Source organism: Amaranthus tricolor, chromosome 3, assembly GCF_026212465.1.
Source record: "Amaranthus tricolor cultivar Red isolate AtriRed21 chromosome 3, ASM2621246v1, whole genome shotgun sequence".
In the NCBI taxonomy this organism is placed as follows: domain Eukaryota; kingdom Viridiplantae; phylum Streptophyta; class Magnoliopsida; order Caryophyllales; family Amaranthaceae; genus Amaranthus; species Amaranthus tricolor.
In genome coordinates, this window is record NC_080049.1 from 28,076,169 (window position 1) to 28,103,091 (window position 26,923).

At 34.3% G+C, this 26,923-nt stretch overlaps 1 protein-coding gene across 1 annotated transcript in view; it reads right to left on the bottom strand.

Moving 5' to 3' along the window:
• The window catches only part of LOC130808135 (origin of replication complex subunit 4), a 62,284-nt gene that overhangs the window by 13,692 nt on the left and 21,669 nt on the right, over positions 1-26,923 (bottom strand). The window lies entirely within an intron of this gene.

Here is a 26,923-nt window from a genome sequence, read left to right on the forward strand (position 1 = left end):
AAGTACATCATGTTATTTGTGTTAGTAAAGCCTACGAATGAAGAAAAGAAAATTATTCAGGCTTATAGTTTCAGTTGCTGAATAGTGTCAGACTTTGTAATGATTATTGTTGACTTGTAGGAGGGTATATTAAGTATTATAAAAGTTTGATATCCGAGGTCTACGAATAAACAAAACAGCTATGCAAATTAGTGGCATAGACCTATTGAGTATCAAGTTGGAGATAAGGTGTTCCTTCGTGTTTCACCAACTAAAAGAGTAATGAGAATTGAGAAGAACAGTAAATATTGTCCGAGGTTCATAGGACCTTACAAGATTCATGAGCGCATTTGTGAAGTAGCTTATCGCCTTTGATAATGATGAACTTTTATAATGTATATGACATAATATGAGAGTTAGTGAAGATAAAGTACATCAAGTCATTTGTGTTACTAAAGCCTAGGAATGAAGATAAGATGATTATTCAGGCTTTATAGTTTGAGTTGCTAAATAGTGTTCAGACATTGCTATGATTATAGTCTTCTAGGAGCGTATATTAAGTATTATAAAAGATAGATATCAGAGTTCTTCAAATAGACAAAAGAGCTATGCAAATGAGTGGGATAGACTTTCAAGTTGGAGATAAGGTGTTCTTGCGTGTTTCACCAACTAGAAGAGTAATGAGAATTAGAAACAAGGGTAAGCGTAGTCCGGGGTTCGTGGGACCTTACAAGATTCGTGAGCGCATTGGTGAAGTAGATTATCGCCTTTGATAATGATGAGCTTTGATAATGTTTGTGACTTAATATGAGAGTTACTGAAGATAGAGTACATCAAGTCATTTGTGTTAGTAAAGCCTAAGGATGAAGATAAGATGATTATTCAGGCTTAATGTTTGAGTTGCTAAATGTTGTTCAGACTTTGTTATGATTATAGTTGACATTGTAGGAAGGTATAAAATGAGAATTTGAAAGAAGGGTAAACTTAGTCCGAGGTTCGTAGGATCATAAGAGATTCATAAGCGCATTGGTGAATAGCTTATCACCTTTGTTAATGATTAACTTTGATAATATTTATGACATAATATGTGAGTTAGTGAAAATAAAGTACATCAAGTCATTTGTGTTAGTAAAGCCTAGTGATGAAGACTTTGTTATGATTATAGTTGACTTGTAGGAGGGTATATTAAATGTTATAGAAGTATGATATCCGAGTTCTTGACAAAAAGAGCTATGCAAATGAGTGCAGACTTTCAAGTTAAAGACAAGGTGTTCCTTCGTGTTTCACCAACTAAAAGAGCAATGACAATCGGAAAGAAGGGTAAGCTTAGTCCAAGGTTCGTGGCTTCTTATGAGATTCGTGAGCACATTGGTGAAGTAGCTTATTACCTTTGATCATGACGAACGATGATAATGTTTGTGACATAATATAAGAGTTAGTAAAGAAAGAGTACATCAAGTCATTTGTGTTAGTAAAGCCTAGGGATGAAAATTAAGATAATTATTCAAGCTTATGGTTTGAGGTACTGAATAGTGTTCAGACTTTGTTATAATTATAGTTGACTAGTAACAGGGTATATCAAGTAATATAAAAGATTGATATCCGAGTTCTTCAAATAGACAAAATAATTATAGTGTTCAGATTTGTGTTAGTAAAGCGTAGGGACGAAGATATGATGATTATTCAGGCTATTAGTTTGAGTTGCTGAATAGCGTTCAACCTTTATTGATTATAGTGTTCAGACTTTGTTATGATTATAGTTAGACTTGCAGGAGGGTATATCAAATATTATAAAAGTTTGATATCCGAGTTTTACGAATAGACAAAAGAGCTATGCACATGAGTGGTATAGCCCTATCGAGTTTCAAGTTGGTGGTAAGGTGTTCCTACGTGTTTCACCAACTAGAGGAGTAAAGAGAATTGAGAAGAAGGATAAACTTAGCCCGATGTTTGTGGATCCGTACGAGATTCGTGAGCGCAATGGTGAAGTAGCTTATTGCCTTTGATAACGATGAACTTTGATAATGTTTGTGACATAACATGATAGTTAATGAAAATAAAGTACATCAAGAGATTTGTGTTAGTAAAGCCTAAGAATTAAGATAAGATGATTATTCAGGCTTATAGTTTGAGTTGCTGAATAGCGTTCAGACTTTGTTATAAATATTGTTGACTTGTAGGAGGGTATATTAAGTATTATAAAACTTTGATATCCGAGATCTACGAATAAAAAAAAGAGCTATGCACATGAGTGGCATAGCCTTATTGAGTTTCAAGTTGGTGATAAGGTGATCCTTTATCTTTCACCAACTAGAAGATTAATGAGAATTGAAAGAAGGTTAAACTTAGGCCGAGGTTCGTGGATCCGTACGAGATTCATGAGCGCAATGGTGAAGTAGCATATTGCTTTAGATCATGATGAACTTGGATAATGTTTGTGACATAATATGATAGTTAATGAAGATAAAGTACATCAAGAGATTTGTGTAAGTAAAGCCAAGGGATGAAGATAAGATAATTATTCAGGCTTATAATCTGAGTTGTTGAATAGTGTTCAGACTATGTTATGATTATAGTTGACTTGTAGGAGGGTATATTAAGTACTATAAGAGTTTGATATCCGAGATCTACGAATAGACAAAAGAGCAAAGCACATTAGTGGTATAACCCTATCGAGTTTCAAGTTGGTGATAAGGTTATCCTTCGTGAGCGCGTTGGTGAAGTAGCTTAATATCTCTGATAATGATGAACTTTGATGATGTTTGTGACATAATATGATAGTTAATGAAGATAAAGTGCATCACGAGATTTGTGTTAGTAAAGCCTAGGGATGAATATAAGATAATTATTCAGGCTTATAGTTTTAGTTGTTGAATAATGTTCGGACTTTGTTATGATTTTAGTTGACTGGTAGGATGGTATATTAAGTATTATAAACGTTCCATATCTGAGTTCTTTGAATAGACAAAAGAGCTATGCAAATAAGTGGTATAGCCTTATCGAGTTTCAAGTTGGTGATAAGGCGTTCCTTCGTGTTTCACCAACTAGAGGAGTAATGATAATGGAGAAGAAGGTTAAACTTAGCCTGAGGTTCGTGGATCCATACGAGATTAGTGAGCACGATAGTGAAGTAGCTTATTACCTGTGATAACGATTATTTTGGATTATATTTGTGACATAACATGATAATTAATGAAAATAAAAAACTTCAAGAGATTTGTGTTAGTAAAGCCTAAGAATGAAGATAAGATGATTATTCAGGCTTGTAGTTTGAGTTGTTGAATAGTGTTCAGACTTTATTATGATTATAGTTTACTTGTAAGAGGGTATATTAAGTATTATAAAAGTTAGATATCCGAGTTTTACGAATAGACAAAAGAGCTATGCACATGAGTGGTATAGCCCTATCGAGTTTCAAGATGGTGGTAAGGTGTTCCTTCGTGTTTCACCAACTAGAGGAGTAAAGAGAACTGAGAAGAAGGATAAACTTAGCCCAATGTTTGTGGATCCGTACGAGATTCGTGAGCGCAATGGTGAAGTAGCTTATTGCCTTTGATAACGATGAACTTTGATAATGTTTGTGACATAACATGATAATTAATAAAAATAAAGTACATCAAGAGATTTTGTTAGTAAAGTCTAAGAATGAAGATAAGATGATTATTCAGGCTTATAGTTGACTTGTTGAAAAGTGCTCAGACTTTGTTATGATTATAGTTTACTTGTAGGAGGGTATATTAAGTATAATAAAAGTTTGATATCTGAGCTCTACGAATATACAAAAGAGCTATGCAAATGAATGATATAACCCTATCGAGTTTCAAGTTCGTGATAAGTTGTTCCTTCGTGTTTCACCAACTAGAAGAGTAATGAAAATTAAGAAGAAGGTTAAACATAGCCGGAGGTTCGTGGATCCGTACGAGATTCGTGAGCGCAATGCTGAAGTAGCTTATTGCCTTTCATAACGATGAACTTTTATAATGTTTGTGACATAACATGATAGTTAATGAAAATAAAATACATCAAGAGATTTGTGAAAGTAAAGCCTAAGAATGAAGATAAGATAATTATTCAGGCTTATAGTTCAAGTTGCTGAATAGTGTTCAGAATTTGTTATGATTATAGTTGACTTGTAGGAGGGTATATTAAGTATTATAAAAGTTTGATATTCGAGATCTACAAATAGACAAAAGAGCTATGCACATGAGTGGTATAGCCCTATCGAGTTTCAAGTAGGTGAAAAGGTCATTATTTGTGTTTCACCAACTAGAAGAGTAATGAAAATTTGAAAGGAGGATAAATTTATTCCGAGGTACGTGGGACCTTAAGTGATTCGTCAGCGCAATGCTGAAGTAGCTTAATCCCTTTGATAGTGATGAACAAGGATAATGTTTGTCACACAATATAAGAGTTAGTGAAGATAAAGTACATCAAGTCATTTGTGATAGTACAGCTTAGGGATGAAGATAAGATGATTATTCAGGCTTATAGTTTGAGTTTTTGAATAGTGTTCAGACTTTGTTATGATTATAGTTGGCTTGTAAAAGGGTATATTAAGTAGTATAAAATTTTGATATCCGAGTTCTACGAATGGACAAAAGCGCTATGCAAATGAGTGGTATAGTCCTATCGAATTTCAAGTTGGTGGTAAGGTGTTCCTTTGTGTTTCACAAACTAGAGGAGTGATGAGAATTAAGAAGGTTAAACTTAGCTCAAGATTCGTGGATCCATACAAGATACGTGAATGCAATGGTGATGTAGCTTATTGCCTTCAATAACGATGAACTTTGATGATATTTGTGTCATAATATGATCAATGATAAAGATAAAGTAAATTACGAGATTTGTGTTAGTAGAGCCTAAGAATGAAGATAAGATGACTATTCATGCTTATAGTTTGAGTTGCTGAATAGTGTTAAGACTTTCTTATGATTATAGTTGACTTGTAGGAGGGTATATTAAAAATTATAAAAGTTTGATATTCAAGTTCTACGAATAGACAAAAGAGCTATGCAAATGAGTGGTATAGCCCTATCGATTTTGAAGATGGTGGAAAGGTGTCTCTTCGTGTTTCACCAACTAGAGGAGTGATGAGAATTGAGAAGAAGGTTAAACATAGCTCGAGGTTTGTGGATCCGTACGAGATACCTGAACGCAATGGTGATGTAGCTTATTGCCTTTGATAATGATGAACTTTGATGATATTTGTGGCATAATATGATAGTTAATGAAGATAAAGTGAAGTACGAGATTTGTGTTAGTAATGCCTAAGAATGAAGATAAGATGACTATTTAGGCTTATAGTTTGAGTTGTTGAATATTGCTTAGACTTTGTTATGAATATAGTTGAGTTGCAGGAGGGTATATTAAGTATTATAAAAGTTTGATATCCGAGATCTATGAATAGACAAAAGATCTATGTAAATGAGTGGTATAGCCCTATCGAATTTCAAGTTGGTGGTAAGATGTTCCTTTGTGTTTCACAAACTAGAGGAGTGATGAGAATTAAGAAGAAGGTTAAACTTAGCTCGAGATTCATGGATCGATACGAGATACGTGAACGCAATGGTGATGTAGCTTATTAACTTTGATAATCATGAACTTTGATGATTTTTGTGACATAATATGATAGTTGATAAAGATAAAGTTAACTACGAGATTTGTGTTAGTAAAACTTAAGAATTAAAATAAGATGACTATTCAGGCGTATATTTTGAGTTGCTGAATAGTGTTCAGACTTTCTTATGATTATAGTTTACTAGTAGGAGGGTATATCAAAAAATTATAAAATTTTGATACCCGAGTTCTACGAATAGACAAAAGAGCCATGCAAATGAGTGGTATAGCCCTATCGAGTTTCAAGTTGGTGGTAAGGTGTTCCTTCGTGTTTCACCAACTGATGGATTAATGAGAATTGAGAAGAAGGTTAAACTTTGTTCGAGGTTCGTGGATCCGTACGAGATTCGTGAGCGCAATGGTGAAGTGGCTTATGGCCTTAGATAATGCAGAACTTTTAGGATGTTTGTTACATAATATGATAGTTGATGAGGATAAAGTACATCAAGAGATTTGTGTTAGTAAAGCCTAAGAATAAAGATAAGATGATTATTCAGGCTTATAGTTTGAGTTGCTGAATAGTGTTCAGACTTTGTTATGATTATAGTTGACTTGTTGGAGAGTATATTAAGTATTATAAAAGTGTGATATCCGAGATCTACGAATAGACAAAAGAGCTATGTATGTGACTATAGTCCTATCGAGTTTCAAGTTTGTGATAAGGTCATTCTTCGTGTTCCACCAACTAGAAGAGTAATGAGAATTTGAAAGGAGGGTATATTTATACCGAGGTACGTGGGACCTTTAAGTGATTCGTGAGCGCATTGGTGAAGTAGCTTAATGGCTTTGATAGTGATGAAAAAGGAGAATGTTTGTTACACAATATAAGAGTTAGTGAAGATAAAGTACATAAAGTCATTTGCGATGGTAAAGACAAGGGATGAAGATAAGATGCCTATTCAGGCTTATAGTTTAAGTTGCGGAATAGTGTTCAGACTTTAGTATGAGTATATTAAGTAGTATAAATTTTTGATATTCGAGCTCTATGAATAGACAAAAGAGCTATGCAAATGAGTGGTATAGCCCTATCGAGTTTCAAGTTGGTGGAAAGGTGTTCCTTCGTGTTTCACCAACAAGAGGAGTGATGAGAATTGAGAAGAAGGTTAAACATAGCTCGAGGTTCGTGGATCCGTACGAGATACGTGAACGCAATGGTGATGTAGCTTATTGCCTTTGATAATGATGAACTTTGATGAAATTTGTGACATAATATGATAGTTAATGAAGATAAAGCGAATTACGAGATTTGTGAGTAAAGCCAAGGGATGAAGATAAGATAATTCTTCCGGCTTATAGTTTGAGTTGTTAAATAGCGTTCAGACTTTGTTATGATTATAGTTGACTAATAGCATGGTATATTGAGTATTATAAAAGTTCGATATCCGAGTATTTCGAATCGACAAAAGAGCTATGCAAATGATTGGTATAGCCCTATCGAATTTCAAGTTGGTGATAACGTGTTCCTTCGTGTTTTACGAACTAGAAGAGTAATGAGAATTGAGAAGAAGGTTAAACTACCCGAGGTTTGTGGATCGCTACGAGCTTTGTGAGCGCAATGGTGAAGTAGCTTATTGCCTTTGATAACGATGAACTTTGATAATGTTTCTGACATAATATGATAGTTAATGAAGATAAAGTACATCAAGAGATTTTGTTAGTAAAGCCTAAGAAAGAAGATACGAAGATTATTTAGGCTTATAGTTTGAGTTGCTGAATAGTGTTTAGACTTTGTTATGATTATAGTTGACTTGTAAGAGGGTACATTAAAAATTATAAAAGTTTGATATCCGAGATCTACGAATAGACAAAAGAGCTATGCACATGAGTGGTATAGCCCTATCGAGTTTCAAGTTCGTGATAAGGTCATTCTTCGTTATTCACCAACTAGAAGAGTAATGAGAATTCGAAAGGACGGTAAAGTTATTCCGAGGTACGTGGGACCTTAAGTGATTCGTGATAGCATTGGTGAAGTAGCTTAATGCCTTTAATGAACAAGGATAATGTTTGTGACACAATATAAGAGTTAGTGAAGATAAAGTACATCAACTCATTTGTGATAGTAAAGCCAAGGGATTAAGATAAGATGATTATTCAGGCTTATAGTTTGAGTTGCTGAATAGTGTTCAGAATTTGTTATGATTATAGTTGACTTGCAAGAGGGTATATTAAGTAGTATAAAATTTTGATATCCGCGCTCTACGAATAGACAAAAGAGCTATGCAAATGAGTGGTATAGTCCTATCGAGTTTCAAGTTGGTGGTAAGGTGTTCCTTCGTGTTCGAGGTTCGTGGATCCGTACGAGATTCGTGAACGCAATGGTGAAGTGGCTTATGGCCTTAGATAATGATGAACTTTGAGGATGTTTGTGACATTATATGATAGTTAATGAAGATAAAGTACATCAAGAGATTTGTGTTAGTAAAGCCTAAGAATGAAGAGAAGATGATTATTCAGGCTTATAGTTTGATAACCGAGATCTACGAATAGACAAAAGAGCTATGCACATGAGTGGTATAGCCCTATCGAGTCTCAAGTTGGTGAAAAGGTCATTTTTTGTGTTTCACCAACTAGAAGAGTAATGAAAATTTGACAGGAGAATAAATTTATTCCGAGGTACGTGGGACCTTAAGTGATTCGTGAGCGCAATGCTGAAGTAGCTTAATGCCTTTGATAGTGATGAACAAGGATAATGTTTGTCACATAATATAAGAGTTAGTGAAGATAAAGTACATCAAGTCATTTGCGACAGTAAAGCTTAGGGATGAAGATAAGATGATTATTCAGGCTTATAGTTTGAGTTGCTGAATATTGTTCAGACTTTGTTATAATTATAGTTGACTTGTAAGATGGTATATTAAGTAGTATAAAATTTTGATAACCGAGTTCTACGAATCGGCAAAAAAGCTATGCAAATGAGTGGTATAGGCCTATAGATTTTCAAGTTGGTTGTAAGGTGTTCCTTCATGTTTCACAAACTTGAGGAGTGATAAGATTTAAGAAGAAAGATAAACTTAGCACGAGATTCGTGGATCCATATGAGATACGTAAACGCAAAGGTGATGTAGATTATTGCCATTGATAATGATGAGCTTTGATGATATTTGTGGCATAATATAATAGTTAATGAAGATAAAGTGAAGTACGAGATTTGTGTTAGTAATGCCTAACAATGAAGATAAGATGACTATTCAGGCTTATAGTTTGAGTTGTTGAATATTGCTTAGACTTTGTTATGAATATAGTTGACTTGCAGGAGGGTATATTAAGTATTATAAAAGTTTGATATCCGAGATCTACGAATAGACAAAAGAGCTATGCAAATGAGTGGTATAAACCTATTGAATTTCAAGTTGGTGGTAAGGTGTTCCTTCGTGTTTCACAAACTAGAGGAGTGATGAGAAATAAGAAGGTTAAACTTAGCTTGAGATTCGTGGATCCATACGAGATACGTGAACGCAATGGTGATGTAGCTTATTGCCTTTGATAATGATGAACTTTGATGATAAATGTGACATAATATGATAGTTGATAAAGATAAAGTTAATTACGAGATTTGTGTTAGTAAAGCCTAAGAATGAAAATAAGATGACTATTCAGGCTTCTAGTTTGAGTTGCTAAATAGTGTTCAGACTTTGTTATGATTATAGTTTACTTGTAGGAGGGTATATTAAAAATTATAAAAGTTTGGTATCTGAGTTCTAATAATAGACAAAAGAGCTATGCAAATGAGTGGTATAGCCCTATCGATTTTGAAGTCGGTGGTAAGGTGTTCCTTCGTGTTTCACCAACTAGAGGAGTGATGAGAATTGAGAAGGTTAAACTTAGCTCGAGGTTCGTGGAGCCGTACGAGATACGTGAACGCAATGATGATGTAGCTTATTGCCTTTGATAATGATGAATTTTGATGATATTTGTGGCATAATATGATAGTTAATGAAGATAAAGTGAAGTAAGAGATTTGTGTTAGTAAAGCCTAAGAATGAAGACAAGATAACTATTCAGGCTTATAGTTTGAGTTGTTGAATATTACTTAGACTTTGTTATGATTATAGTTGACTTGCAGGAGGGTATATTAAGTATTATAAAACTTTGATATCCGAGATCTACGAATAGACAAAAAAGCTATGCACATGAGTGGTATAACCATATCGAGTTTCAAGTGGGTGATAAGTTTGTGTTTCACCAACTAGCAGAGTAATGAAAATTTGAAACGAGGGTAAATTTATTCCGAGATACGTGGGACCTTAAGTGATTCGTGAGCGCATTGGTGAAGTAGCTTAATGCCTTTGATAATAATGAACAGGGATAAAGTTTGTAACACAATATAAGAGTTAGTGAAGAGGGTATATTAAGTAGTATAAAATTTTGATAGTTGTGATTATTCAGGCTTACAGTTTGACTTGGTGAATAGTGTTCATACTTTGTTATGATAATAGTTGACTTGTAAGAGGGTATATTAAGTATTATAAAATTTTGATATTCGAGTTATACGAATTGACAAAAGAGGTATGCAAATGAGTGGTATAGCCCTATCGAGTTTCAAGTTGGTGGTAAGATGTTCGTTCGTGTTTCACCAACCAGGGGAGTAATAGAAATTGAAAAGAAGACTAAACATAGCTCGAGGCTCGTCGATTCGTACGTGATATGTGAACGCAATGGTGATATAGCTTATTGCCTTTGATATTGTTAAACTTTGACGATATTTGTGACATAATATGATAGTTAATGAAGATAAAGTGAATTACGAGATTTGTGTTAGTAAAGCCAAGGGATGAAGATAAGATAATTATTCAGGCTTATAGTTTGAGTTGTTAAATAGCGTTCAGACTTTGTTATGATTATAGTTGACTAGTAGCATGGTATATTAAGTATTATAAAAGTTCGATATTCGAGTACTTCGAATAGACAAAAGAGCTATTCAAATGAAAGGTATAGCCCTATCGGGTTTCAAGTTGGTAATAAGATGTTCCATCGTGTTTCACCAACTACAGGAGTAATGAGAATTGAGAAGAAGCTTAAACTTAGTCTGAGGTTTGTGGATCCATATGAGATTCGTGAGCGCAATGGTGAAGTAGCTTATTGCCTTTCATAATGAACTTTGATAATGTTTCTGACATAATATGATAATTAATGAAGATAAAGTACATCAAGAGATTTTGTTAGTAAAGCCTAAGAATGAAGATACGAAGATTATTCAGGCTTATAGTTTGAGTTGCTGAATAGTGTTCAGACTTTGTTATGATTATAGTTGACTTGTAAGAGGGTATATGAAAAATTATAAAAGTTTGATATTCGAGTTCTACGAATAGACAAAAGAGCTATGCAAATGAGTGGTATAGCCCTATCGAGTTTCAAGTTGGCGGTAAGGTTTTCCTTCGTGTTTCACCAACTAATGGAGTAATGAGAATTGAGAAGAAGGTTAAACTTTGTTCTAGGTTCGTGGATACGTACGAGATTCGTGAGCGCAATGGTGACGTGGCTTATGGCCTTAGATAATGCTGAACTTTGAGGATGTTTGTGACATAATATGATAGTTAATGAAGATAAAATACATCAAGAGATTTGTGTTAGTAAAGCCTAAGAATGAAGATAAGATGATTATTCAGGCTATTAGTTTGAGTTGCTGCATAGTGTTTAGACTTTGTTATGATTATAGTTGACTTGCTGAAGGGTATATTCAAAATTATAAAAGTTTGATATCCGAGTTCTATGAATAGACAAAAGAGCTACGCAAATGAGTGATATAGCCCTATCGAGTTTCAAGTTGGTGGCAAGGTGTTCCTTCGTGTTTTACCAACTAGAGGAGTGATGAGAATTGAGAAGAAGGTAAAACTTAGCTCAAGGTTCGTGGATCTGAACAAGATACATGAACGCAAAGGTGATGTAGCTTATTGCCATTGATAATGAAGAACTTTGATGATATTTGTGGCAAAATATGATAGTTAATGAAGATAAATTGAATTACGTTAGTAAAGCCTAAGGATGAAGATAAGATGATTATTCAGGCTTATAGTTTGAGTTGCTGAATAGTGTTCAGACTTTGTTATGATTATAGTTGACTTGTAGGAGGGTATATTAAGTATTATAGAAGTTTGATATCCGAGATCTACGAATAGACAAAAGAGCTATTCACAAGAGTGGTATAGCCCTATCGAGTTTCAAGTTGGTGATAAGGAGAGTAATGAGCATTTGAAAGGAGAGTAAATTTATTCCGAGGTACGTGGGTTAAGTGACTCATGAGCGCATTGGTGAAGTAGCTTAATGCCTTTGATAGTGATGAACAAGGATAATATTTGTGACACAATATAAGAGTTAGTGAAGAGGGTATATTAAGTAGTATAAAATTTTGATATCCGAGCTCTACGAATAGACAAAAGAGCTATGCAAATTAGTGGTATAGCCCTATCGAGTTTTAAGTTGGTGGTAAGGTGTCTATTCGTGTTTCCCCAACTGGAGGAGTGAAGATAATAGAGAAGAAGGTTAAACTCAGCTCGAGGTTCGTGGATCCGTACGAGATACGTGAACACAATGGTGACGTAGCTTATTGCCTTTGATAATGAATAACTTTGATGATAGTTGTGACATAATATGATAGTTAATGAAGATAAACTGAATTACGAGACATGTGTTAGTAATACCAAGGGATGAAGATAAGATAATTATTCAGGCTTATAGTTTGAGTTGTTAAATAACGTTCAGACTTTGTTATGATTATAGTTGACTAGTAGCATAGTATATTAAGTATTATAAAACTTCGATATACAAGTACTACGAATCGACAAAAGAGCTATGCACATGAGTGGTATAGCCCTATCGAGTTTCAAGTTGGTGATAAGGTGTTCCTTCATGTTTCACCAACTAGAGGAGTAATGAGAATTGAGAAGAAGGTAAAACTTAACCAGAGGTTTGTGGATCCGTAGGAGATACGTGAGCGCAACGGTGAAGTGGCTTATTGCCTTTGATAATGATGAACTTTGATGATATTTGTGACATAACATGATAGTCAAAGAAAATAAAGTACATCAAGAGATTTGTGTTAGTAAAGCCCAAGAATGAAGATAAGATGATTATTCAAGCTTATAGTTTGAGTTGTTGAATAGTGTTCAGACTTTGTTATGATTATAGTTGACTTATAAGAGGGTACTTTAAAAATTATAAAAGTTTGATATTCGAGATCTACGAATAGACAAAAGAGCTATGAACATGAGTGGTATAGCCCTATTGAGTTTCAAGTTGGTGATAAGGTCATTCTTCGTGTTTCACCAACTAGAAGAGTAATAAGAATTTAAAAGTAGGGTAAATTTATTCCGAGGTACGTGGTACCTTAAGTGATTCGTGATCGCATTGGTGAAGTAGCTTAATGCCTTTAATGAACAAGGATAATGTTTGTGACACAACATAAGAGTTAGTGAAGATAAAGTACATCAACTCATTTGTGATAGTAAAGCCAAGGGATGAAGATAAGATGATTATTCAAGCTTATAGTTTGAGATGCTGATTAGTGTTCTGAATTTGTTATGATTATAGTTGACTTGGAATAGGGTATATTAAGTAGTAGAAAATTTGATATCCGGGCACTACGAACAGATAAAAGAGCTTTGCAAATGAGTGGTATAGCCCTATCGAGTTTCAACTTGGTGGAAAGGTGTTCCTTCGTGTTTCACCAACTAGAGGAGTGATGAGAATTGAGAAGAAGGTTAAACTTAGCTCGAGGTTCGTGGATCCGTACGAGATACGTGAACGCAATTGTGATGTAGCTTATTGCCTTTGATAATGATGAACTTTGATGATATTTGGGACATAATATGATAGTTAATGAAGATAAAGTGAATTACGAGATTTGTGTGAGTAAAGCCAAGGGATGAAGATAAGATAATTATTAAGGCTTATAGTTTGAGTTGTTAAATAGTGTTCAGACTTTGTTATGATTATAGTTGACTTGTAGTATGGTATATTAAGTATTATAAAAGTTCGATATCTAAGTACTTCGAATCGACAAAAGAGCTATGCAAATTATTGGTATAACCTATCGAGTTTTATGTTGGTGATAACATGTTCCTTCATGTTTTACGAACTAGAGGACTAATGAGAATTGAGAAGAAGGTTAAACTTAACCCCAGGTTCGTGGATCCCTACGAGCTTCGTGAGCGCAATGGTGACGTAGATTATTGCCATTGATAACGATGAACTTTGATAATGTTTGTGACATAATATGATAGTTAATTAAAATAAAGTACATCAAGAGATTTGTGTTAGTAAAGCCTAAAAATGAAGATAAGATGAATATTCAGGCTTATAGTTTGAGTTGTTGAATACTGTTCAGACTTTGTTATGATTGTAGTTGACTTGTTGCAGGGTATATTAAGTATTATAAAAGCTTGTTATCCCAGATCTACAAATAGACAAAAGAGCTATACACATGAGTGGTATAGCCCTATCGTGTTTCAAGTTGGTGAAAAGGTCATTATTCGTGTTTCACCAACTAGAAGAGTAATGAGAAATTTAAAGGAGGGTAAATTTATTCCGAGGTACGTGGGACCTTAAGTGATTAGTGAGCGCATTGGTGAAGTAGCTTAATGCCTTTGATAGTGATGAACAAGGATAATGTTTGTGACACAATATAAGAGTTAGTGAAGATAAAGTACATCAAGTCATTTGTGCTAGTAAAGCCTAGAGATGAAGATAAGATGATTATTCAGGCATATAGTTTGAGTTGCTGGATAGTGTTCAGACTTTGTTATGATTATAGTTGACTTGTAGGATGGTATATTAAGTATTATAAAAGTTTGATATCCAAGAACTACGAATAGACAAAAAAGGTATGCACATGAGTGGTATAGCCCTATCGAGTTTCAAATCGGTGATAAGGTGTTCTTTCACGTTTCACCAACTAGATGAGTAATGAGAATTGAGAAGAAGGTTAAACTTAGCGCGAGGTTCGTGGATTCGTACGAGATTCATAAGCATAATGGTGAAGCAGCTTATTGACTTTGATAATGATACACTTTGATAATGTTTTTCACATAATATGATAGTGAAGATAAAGTACATCAAGAGATTTGTGTTAGTAAAGCCTAGGGATGAAGATAAGATAATTATTCGAGCTTATAATTTGAGTTGTTGTATAGTGTTCAGACTTTGTTATGATTATAGTTGACTTCTAGGATGGTATGTTAAGTATTATAAAAGTTCTATGTCCGAGTTCTTCGAATAGACAAAAGAGCTAGGCAAACGAGTGGTATAGCCCTATTAAGTTTAAAGTTGGTAATAAGGCGTTCCTTCGTGTTTCACCAACTATAGGAGTAATGAGAATTGAAAAGAAGGTTAAACTTAACCCAAGGTTCGTGGATCCCTACGAGATTCGTGAACGCAATGGTGAAGTATCTTATTGCCTTTGATAACGATGAACTTTGATAATGTTTGTGACATAACATGATAGTTGATGAAAATAAATTACATCAAGAGATTTGTATTAGTAAAACCTAAGAATGAAGATAAGATGATTATTTAGGCTTATAGTTTGAGTTGCTGAATAGTGTTTAGACTTTGTTATGATTATAGTTGACTTGTAGGAGGGTATATGAAGTATTATAAAAGTTTAATATCCGAGATCTACGAAAAGACAAAAGAGCTATGTACATGAGTGCTATAGCCCTATCAAGTTTGAAGTTGGTGAAAAGGTCATTATTTGTGTTTCACCAACTAGAAGAGTAATTAAAAATTATGAAAGTTTAATATCTGAGTTCTACGAATAGACAAAAGAGCCATGCAAATGAGTGGTATAGCCCTATCGAGTTTCAAGTTGATGGTAAGGTGTTCCTTCGTGTTTCACCAACTGATGGATTAATGAGAAATGAGAAGAAGGTTAAACTTTGTTCGAGGTTCGTGGATCCGTACGAGATTCGTGAGCGTAATGGTGAAGTGGCTTATGGCCTTAGATAATGCTGAACTTTGAGGATGTTTGTGACATAATATGATAGTTAATGAAGATAAAGTACATCAAGAGATTTGTGTTAGTAAAGCCTAAGAATTAAGATATGATGATTATTCAGGCTTATAGTTTGAGTTGCTGAATAGTGTTCAGACTTTGTTATGATTATAGTTGACTTGTTGAAGGGTATATTCAAAATTATAAAAGTTTGATATCCGAGTTCTACAAATAGACAAAAGTGCTATGCAAATGAGTGGTATAGCCCTATCGAGTTTCAAGTTGGTGGTAAGGAGTTTGTTTTTGTTTCACCAACTAGAGAGGTAATGAGAATAGAGAAGAAGATTAAACATAGCTCGAGGTTCGTCGATCCGTACGAGATATGTGAACGCAATGGTGATATAGCATATTGCCTTTGATAATGATAAACTTTGACGATATTTGTGACATAAAATGATAGTTAATGAAGATAAAGTGAATTACGAGATTTGTGTTAGTGAAGCCAAGGGATGAAGATAAGATAATTATTCAGGCATATAGTTTGAGTTGTTAAATAGCGTACAGACTTTGTTATGATTATAGTTGACTAGTAGCATGGTATATTAAGTATTATAAAAGTTCGATATCCGAGTACTTCAAATAGACAAAAGAGCTATTCAAATGAAAGGTATAGCCCTATCGGGTTTCAAGTTGGTAATTAGATGTTCCATCGTGTTTCACCAACTATAGGAGTAATGAGAATTGAGAAGAAGGTCAAACTTAGTCCGAGGTTCGTGGATCCATATGAGATTCGTGAGCGCAGTGGTGAAGTAGCTTATTGCCTTTCATAATGATGAACTTTGATAATGTTTCTAACATAATATGATAGTTAATGAAGAAAAAGTACATCAAGAGATTTTGTTAGTAAAGCCTAAAAATGAAGATACGAAGATTATTCAGGCTTAAAGTTTGAGTTGCTGAATAGTGTTCAGACTTTGTTATGATTATAGTTGACTTGTAAGAGGGTATATTAAAAATTATAAAAGTTTGATATCCAAGTTCTACGAATAGACAAAAGAGCTGTGCAAATGAGTGGTATAGCCCTATCGAGTTTCAAGTTGGTGGTAAGGTGTTCCTGCGTGTTTCACCAACCAATGGAGTAATGAGAATTGAGAAGAAGGTTAAACTTTGTTCGAGGGTCGTGGATCCGAACGAGATTCGCGATCGCAATGGTGAAGTGGCTTATGGCCTTAGATAATGATGAACTTTGAGGATGTTTGTGACATAATATGATAGATAATGAAGATAAAGTACATCAAGAGATTTGTGTTAGTAAAGCCTAAGAATGAAGATAAGATGATTATTCAGGCTATTAGTTTGACTTGCTGAATAGAGTTCAGACTTTGTTATGATTATAGAAGACTTGCAGAAGGGTATATTAAAAATTATAAAAGTTTGATATCCGAGTTCTACTAATAGACAAAAGAGCAACGCAAATGAGTGATATAGCCCTATCGAGTTTCAAATTGGTGGTAAGGTGTTCTTTCGTGTTTTACCAACTAGAGGAGTGATGAGAATTGAGAAGAAGGTTAAACTTAGCTCTAGGTTCGTGGATCTGAACGAGATACGTGAACGCAATGGTAATGTAGCTTATTTCCTTTGATAATGAACAACTTTGATGATATTTGTGGCATAAGATGATAGTTAATGAAGATAAAGTACATCAAGAGATTTGTGTTAGTAAAGCCTAAGAATGAAGATAAGATGATTATTCATGCTAAAAGTTTGAGTTGTTGAATATCAGACTTTGTTATGATTATAGTTGACTTGTAGGAGGGTATATTAAGTATTATAGAAGTTTGATATCCGATATCTACGAATAGACAAAAGAGCTATGCACAAGAGTGGTATAGCCCTATCGAGTATCAAGTTGGTGATAAGGTTATCCATCGTGTTTCACCAACTAGAAGAGTAATGAGCATTTGAAAGGAGAGTAAATTTATTCCGAGGTACGTGGGTTAAGTGATTCATGAGCGCATTGGTGAAGTAGCTTAATGCCTTTGATAGTGATGAACAAGGATAATATTTGTGACACAATATAAGAGTTAGTGAAGATAAAGTACATCAAGTCATTTGTGATAGTAAAGCCTAGGGATGAAGATAAGATGATTATTCAAGCTTATAGTTTGAGTTGTTGAATAGTGTTCAAACTATTATGATTATAGTTGACTTGTAAGAGGGTATATTAAGTAGTATAAAATTTTGATATCCGAGCTCTACGAATAGACAAAAGAGCTATGCAAATGAGTGGTATAGCCCTATCGAGTTTTAAGTTGGTGGTAAGGTGTCCCTTCGTGTTTCACCAACTGGAGGAGTGAAGAGAATAGAGAAGAAGGTTAAACTTAGCTCGAGGTTCGTGGATCCGTACGAGATACGTAAACACAATGGTGACATAGCTTATTGCCTTTGATAATGAATAACTTTGATGATATTTGTTACATAATATGATAGTTAATGAAGATAAAGTGAATTACGAGATATGTGTTAGTAATGCCAAGGGATGAAGATAAGATAATTATACAGGCTTATAGTTTGAGTTGTTAAATAGCGTTCAGACTTTGTTATCATTATAGTTGACTGGTAGGATGGTATATTAAGTAGTATAAAATTTTGATATCCGAGTTCTACGAATAGACAAAAGAGCTATGCAAATGAGTGATATAGCCCTATCGAGTTTCAAATTGGTGATAAGATGTTCCTTCGTGTTTCACCAACAAGAGGAGTAATGAGAGTTGAGAAGAAGGTAAAACTTAACCCGAGGTTCGTGCATCCGTACGACATACGTGAGCGCAATGGTGAAGTAGCTTATTGCCTTTGATAACGATGAACTTTGATGATATTTGTGATATAACATGATAATTAATGAAAATAAAGTAGATCAAGAGATTTGTGTTAGTAAAGCCTAAGAATGAAGATCAGATGATTATTCAAGCTTACAGTTTGAGTTGCTGAATAGTGTTCAGACTTTGTTATGATTATAGTTGACTTGTTCGAGAGTCTATTGAGTACTATAAAAGTTTGATTTTCGAGATCTACGAATAGACAAAAAAGTTATGTATGTGACTGGTATAGCACTATCGAGTTTCAAGTTGGTGATAAGGTCATTCTTCGTGTTCCACCGACTAGAAGAGTAATGAGAATTTGAAAGGAGGGTAAATTTATTCCGAGGTACATGAGACCTTAAGTGATTCGTGAGCGCATTGGTGAAGTAGCTTAGTGCCTTTGATAGTGATGAAAAAGGATAATATTTGTTACACAATATAAGAGTTAGTGAAGAGGGTATATTAAGTAGTATAAAATTTTGATATTCAGGCTTATAGTGATGAACACGTGATTCATTTGTGATAGTAAAGCCTAGGGATGAAGATAAGATGCCTATTCAGGCTTATAGTTTGAGTTGCTGAATAGTGTTCAGAATTTGTTATGATTATAGTTGTCTTGCAAGAGGGTATATTAAGTAGTATAAAATTTTGATATCCGGGCTCTACGAATAGACAAAAGAGCTATGCAAATGAGTGGTATAGCCCTATCTAGTTTCAAGTTGGTGGAAAGGTGTTCCTTCGTGTTTCACCAACTAGAGGAGTGATGAGAATTGAGAAGAAGGTTAAACTTAGCTCGAGGTTCGTGGATCTGTACGAGATACGCAAACGCAACGGTGATGTAGCTTATTGTCTTTCATAATGATGAACTTTGATGATATTTGTGACATAATATGATAGTTAATGAAGATAAAGTGAATTACGAGATTTGTGAGTAAAGCCAAGGGATGAAGTTAAGATAATTATTCACGCTTATAGTTTGAGTTGTTAAATAGCGTTCAGACTTTGTTATGATTATAGTTGACTAGTAGCATGGTATATTAAGTATTATAAAAGTTCGATATTCGAGTACTTCGAATAGACAAAAGAGCTATTCAAATGAAAGGTATAGCCCTATTGGGTTTCAAGTTGGTAATAAGATGTTACATCGTGTTTCACCAACTACAGGAGTAATGAGAATTGAGAAGAAGGTTAAACTTAGTGCGAGGTTCGTGGATCCATATGAGATTCGTGAGCGGAATGGTGAAGTAGCTTATTTCTTTTCATAATGATGAACTTTGATAATTTTTCTGACATAATATGATAGTTAATGAAGATAAAGTACATCAAGAGGTTTTGTTAGTAAAGCCTAAGAATGAAGATACAAAGATTATTCAGGCTTATAGTTTGAGTTGCTGAATAGTGTTTAGACTTTGTTATGATTATAGTTGACTTGTAAGAGGGTACACTAAAAATTATAAAAGTTTGATATCCGAGATCTACGAATAGACAAAAGAGCTATACACATGAGTGGTATAGCCCTATCGAGTTTCAAGTTCGTGATAAGGTCATTCTTCGTGTTTCACCAACTAGAAGAGTAATGAGAATTTGAAAGGAGGGTAAAGTTATTCCGAGGTACGTGGGACCTTAAGTTTGTGACACAATATAAGAGTTAGAGAAGATAAAGTACATCAACTCAATTGTGATAGTAAAGCCAAGGGATGAAGATAAGATGATTATTCAGGTTTATAGTTTGAGTTGCTGAATAGTGTTCAGAATTTGATATGATTATAGTTGACTTGCAAGAGGGTAAATTAAGTATTATAAAATTTTGATATCCAGGCTCTACGAATGGACAAAAGAGCTATGCAAATGAGTGGTATAGCCCTATCGAGTTTCAAGTTGGTGGAAAGGTGTTCCTTCGTGTTTCACCAACTAGAGGAGTGATGAGAATTGAGAAGGTTAAACTTAGCTCGAGGTTCGTGGATCCGTACGAGATACGTGAACGCAATGGTGATGTAGCTTATTGCATTTGATAATGATGAACTTTGATGATATTTGTGACATAATATGATAGTTAAAGAAGATAAAGTGAATTAAGAGATTTGTGTGAGAAAAGCCTAGGGATGAAGGTAAAGATAATTATCCAGGCTTATAGTTTGAGTTGTTAAATAGCGTTCAGACTTTGTTTTGATTATAGTTGACTAGTAGCATGGTATATTAAGTATTATAAAAGTTCGATATCCAAGTACTTCGAATAAACAAAAAAGCTATGCACATGAGTGGTATAGCCCTATCGAGTTTCAAGTTGGTGGTAAGGTGTTCCTTCGTGTTTCACCAACTAGAGGAGTGATAAGAATTGAGAAGAAGGTTAAACTTAGCTCGAGGTACGTGGATCTGTACGAGATACGTGAACGCTACGGTGATGTAGCTTATTGTCTTTGATAATGATGAACTTTGATGATATTTGTGACATAATATGAATTTTAATAAAGATAAAGTGAATTACGAGATTTAAGGGTAAAGCCAAGGGATGAAGATAAGATAATTATCCAGGCTTATAGTTTGAGTTGTTAAATAGCGTTCAGACTTTCTTATGATTATAGTTGACTAGTAGCATGGTATATTAAGTATTATAAAAGTTCGATATCCAAGTATTTCGAATCAACAAAAGAGCTATGCAAATGAGTTGTATAGCCCTATCGAGTTTCAAGTTGGTGATAACGTCTTCCTTCGTGTTTTATCAACTAGAAGAGTAATGAGAATTGAGAAGAAGGTTAAACTTAGCCCGAGGTTCGTGGATCCGTACGAGATACGTGAACGCAATGGTGATGTAGCTTATTGCCTTTGATAATGATGAACTTTGATGATATTTGTGACATAATATGATAGTTAAAGAAGATAAAGTGAATTACGAGATTTGTGTGAGAAAAGCTTAGGGATGAAGATAAGATAATTATTCAGGCTTATAATTTGAGTTGTTAAATAGCGTTCAGACTTTGTTATGATTATAGTTGACAAGTAGCATGGTATATTAAGTATTATAAAAGTTCGATATCCAAGTACTTCGAATCGACAAAAGAGCTATGCACATGAGTGGTATAGCCCTATCGAACAAATTTATTCTGAGGTACATGGGACCTTAAGTGATAAGTGAGCGCATTCGTGAAGTAGCTTAATGCATTTGATAGTGATGAACAAGGATAATGTTTGTCACACAATATAAGAGTTAGTGAAGATAAATTACATCAAGTCATTTGTGATAGTAAAGCCTAGGAATGAAGATAAGATGATTATTCAGGCATATAGTTTGAGTTGCTGAATAGTGTTCTGACTTTGTTATGATTATACTTGACTTGTAGAAGGGTATATTAAGTATGATAAAAGTTTGATATCCGAGATCTACGAATAGACAAAAGAGCTATGCACATGAGTGGTATAGCCCTATTGAGTTTCATGTTGGTGAAAAGGTTATTATATGTGTTTCAGCAACTAGAAGAGTAATGCAAATTTGAAAGGAGGATAAATTTATTCCGAGATACGTGGGACCTTAAGTGATTCGTGAGCGCAATGCTAAAGTAGCTTAATGCATTTGATAGTGATGAAAAACGATAATGTTTGTCATACAATATAAGAGTTAGTGAAGATAAAGTACATCAAGTCATTTGTGACAGTAAAGCTTAGGGATGAAGATAAGATGATTATTCAGGCTTATAGTTTGAGTTGCTGAATAGTGTTTAGACTTTGTTATGATTATAGTTGACTTGTAAGAGGGTATATTAAGTAGTATAAAATTTTGATATCCAAGTTCTACGAATCGACAAAAGAGCTATGCAAATGAGTGGTATAGCCCTATCGAGTTTCAAGTTGGTGGTAAGGTGTTCGTTCGTGTTTCACCAACCAGAGGAGTAATAGGAATTGAAAAGAAGATTAAACATAGCTCGAGGTTCGTCGATCCGTACGAGATACGTGAACGCAATGGTGATGTAGCTTATTGCCTTCAATAATGATGAACTTTGATGATATTTGTGACATAATATGATAGTTGATAATGATAAAATGAATTACCAGATTTGTGTTAGTAAAGCATAAGAATGAAGATAAGATGACTATTCAGGCTTATAGTTTAAATTGCTGAATAGTGTTCAGACTTTCTTATGATTATAGTTGACTTGTAGGAGGGTATATTAAAAATTATAAAAGTTTGATATTCGAGTTCTACAAATAGTCAAAAGAGCGATGCAAATGAGTGGTATAGCCCTAACGATTTTGAAGTTGGTGGTAAGGTGTTCCTTCGTGTTTCACCAACTAGAGGAGTGATGAGAATTGAGAAGAAGGTTAAACTTAGCTCGAGGTTCATGGATCCGTACGAGATACGTGAACGCAATGGTGATGTAGCTTATTGCCTTTGATAATGATTAACTTTGATGATATTTGGGGCATAATATGATAGTTAAAGAAGATAAGGTGAAGTACGAGATTTGTGTTAGTAAAGCCTAAGAATGAAGATAAGATGACTTTTCAGGCGTATAGTTTGACTTGTTAAATATTGCTTAGACTTTGTTATGATTATAGTTGACTTGCAAGAGGGTATATTAAGTAGTATAAAATTTTGTTATCCGGGCTCTACGAATAGACAAAAGAGCTATACAAATGAGTGATATAGCTCTATCGAGTTTCTAGGGTGATAAGTTTGTGTTTCACCAACTAGCAGAGTAATGAAAATTTGAAACGAGGGTAAATTTATTCCGAGATACGTGGGACCTTAAGTGATTCGTGAGCGCATTGGTGAAGTAGCTTAATGCCTTTGATAATAATGAACAGGGATAAAGTTTGTAACACAATATAAGAGTTAGTGAAGAGGGTATATTAAGTAGTATAAAATTTTGATAGTTGTGATTATTCAGGCTTACAGTTTGACTTGGTGAATAGTGTTCATACTTTGTTATGATAATAGTTGACTTTTAAGAGGGTATATTAAGTATTATAAAATTTTGATATTCGAGTTATACGAATTGACAAAAGAGGTATGCAAATGAGTGGTATAGCCCTATCGAGTTTCAAGTTGGTGGTAAGGTGTTCGTTCGTGTTTCACCAACCAGGGGAGTAATAGAAATTGAAAAGAAGACTAAACATAGCTCGAGGCTCGTCGATTCGTACGTGATATGTGAACGCAATGGTGATATAGCTTATTGCCTTTGATATTCTTAAACTTTGACGATATTTGTGACATAATATGATAGTTAATGAAGATAAAGTGAATTACGAGATTTGTGTTAGTAAAGCCAAGGGATGAAGATAAGATAATTATTCAGGCTTATAGTTTGAGTTGTTAAATAGCGTTCAGACTTTGTTATGATTATAGTTGACTAGTAGCATGGTATATTAAGTATTATAAAAGTTCGATATTCGAGTACTTCGAATAGACAAAAGAGCTATTCAAATGAAAGGTATAGCCCTATCGGGTTTCAAGTTGGTAATAAGATGTTCCATCGTGTTTCACCAACTACAGGAGTAATGAGAATTGAGAAGAAGCTTAAACTTAGTCTGAGGTTCGTGGATCCATATGAGATTCGTGAGCGCAATGGTGAAGTAGCTTATTGCCTTTCATAATGATGAACTTTGATAATGTTTCTGACATAATATGATAATTAATGAAGATAAAGTACATCAAGAGATTTTGTTAGTAAAGCCTAAGAATGAAGATACGAAGATTATTCAGGCTTATAGTTTGAGTTGCTGAATAGTGTTCAGACTTTGTTATGATTATAGTTGACTTGTAAGAGGGTATATGAAAAATTATAAAAGTTTGATATTCGAGTTCTACGAATAGACAAAAGAGCTATGCAAATGAGTGGTATAGCCCTATCGAGTTTCAAGTTGGCGGTAAGGTTTTCCTTCGTGTTTCACCAACTAATGGAGTAATGAGAATTGAGAAGAAGGTTAAACTTTGTTCTAGGTTCGTGGATACGTACGAGATTCGTGAGCGCAATGGTGACGTGGCTTATGGCCTTAGATAATGCTGAACTTTGAGGATGTTTGTGACATAATATGATAGTTAATGAAGATAAAATACATCAAGAGATTTGTGTTAGTAAAGCCTAAGAATGAAGATAAGATGATTATTCAGGCTATTAGTTTGAGTTGCTGCATAGTGTTTAGACTTTGTTATGATTATAGTTGACTTGCTGAAGGGTATATTCAAAATTATAAAAGTTTGATATCCGAGTTCTATGAATAGACAAAAGAGCTACGCAAATGAGTGATATAGCCCTATCGAGTTTCAAGTTGGTGGCAAGGTGTTCCTTCGTGTTTTACCAACTAGAGGAGTGATGAGAATTGAGAAGAAGGTAAAACTTAGCTCAAGGTTCGTGGATCTGAACAAGATACATGAACGCAAAGGTGATGTAGCTTATTGCCATTGATAATGAAGAACTTTGATGATATTTGTGGCAAAATATGATAGTTAATGAAGATAAATTGAATTACGTTAGTAAAGCCTAAGGATGAAGATAAGATGATTATTCAGGCTTATAGTTTGAGTTGCTGAATAGTGTTCAGACTTTGTTATGATTATAGTTGACTTGTAGGAGGGTATATTAAGTATTATAGAAGTTTGATATCCGAGATCTACGAATAGACAAAAGAGCTATTCACAAGAGTGGTATAGCCCTATCGAGTTTCAAGTTGGTGATAAGGAGAGTAATGAGCATTTGAAAGGAGAGTAAATTTATTCCGAGGTACGTGGGTTAAGTGATTCATGAGCGCATTGGTGAAGTAGCTTAATGCCTTTGATAGTGATGAACAAGGATAATATTTGTGACACAATATAAGAGTTAGTGAAGAGGGTATATTAAGTAGTATAAAATTTTGATATCCGAGCTCTACGAATAGACAAAAGAGCTATGCAAATTAGTGGTATAGCCCTATCGAGTTTTAAGTTGGTGGTAAGGTGTCTATTCGTGTTTCCCCAACTGGAGGAGTGAAGATAATAGAGAAGAAGGTTAAACTCAGCTCGAGGTTCGTGGATCCGTACGAGATACGTGAACACAATGGTGACGTAGCTTATTGCCTTTGATAATGAATAACTTTGATGATAGTTGTGACATAATATGATAGTTAATGAAGATAAACTGAATTACGAGACATGTGTTAGTAATACCAAGGGATGAAGATAAGATAATTATTCAGGCTTATAGTTTGAGTTGTTAAATAGCGTTCAGACTTTGTTATGATTATAGTTGACTAGTAGCATAGTATATTAAGTATTATAAAACTTCGATATACAACTACTACGAATCGACAAAAGAGCTATGCACATGAGTGGTATAGCCCTATCGAGTTTCAAGTTGGTGATAAGGTGTTCCTTCATGTTTCACCAACTAGAGGAGTAATGAGAATTGAGAAGAAGGTAAAACTTAACCAGAGGTTTGTGGATCCGTAGGAGATACGTGAGCGCAACGGTGAAGTGGCTTATTGCCTTTGATAATGATGAACTTTGATGATATTTGTGACATAACATGATAGTCAAAGAAAATAAAGTACATCAAGAGATTTGTGTTAGTAAAGCCCAAGAATGAAGATAAGATGATTATTCAAGCTTATAGTTTGAGTTGTTGAATAGTGTTCAGACTTTGTTATGATTATAGTTGACTTATAAGAGGGTACTTTAAAAATTATAAAAGTTTGATATTCGAGATCTACGAATAGACAAAAGAGCTATGAACATGAGTGGTATAGCCCTATTGAGTTTCAAGTTGGTGATAAGGTCATTCTTCGTGTTTCACCAACTAGAAGAGTAATAAGAATTTAAAAGTAGGGTAAATTTATTCCGAGGTACGTGGTACCTTAAGTGATTCGTGATCGCATTGGTGAAGTAGCTTAATGCCTTTAATGAACAAGGATAATGTTTGTGACACAACATAAGAGTTAGTGAAGATAAAGTACATCAACTCATTTGTGATAGTAAAGCCAAGGGATGAAGATAAGATGATTATTCAAGCTTATAGTTTGAGATGCTGATTAGTGTTCTGAATTTGTTATGATTATAGTTGACTTGGAATAGGGTATATTAAGTAGTAGAAAATTTGATATCCGGGCACTACGAACAGATAAAAGAGCTTTGCAAATGAGTGGTATAGCCCTATCGAGTTTCAACTTGGTGGAAAGGTGTTCCTTCGTGTTTCACCAACTAGAGGAGTGATGAGAATTGAGAAGAAGGTTAAACTTAGCTCGAGGTTCGTGGATCCGTACGAGATACGTGAACGCAATTGTGATGTAGCTTATTGCCTTTGATAATGATGAACTTTGATGATATTTGGGACATAATATGATAGTTAATGAAGATAAAGTGAATTACGAGATTTGTGTGAGTAAAGCCAAGGGATGAAGATAAGATAATTATTAAGGCTTATAGTTTGAGTTGTTAAATAGTGTTCAGACTTTGTTATGATTATAGTTGACTTGTAGTATGGTATATTAAGTATTATAAAAGTTCGATATCTAAGTACTTCGAATCGACAAAAGAGCTATGCAAATTATTGGTATAACCTATCGAGTTTTA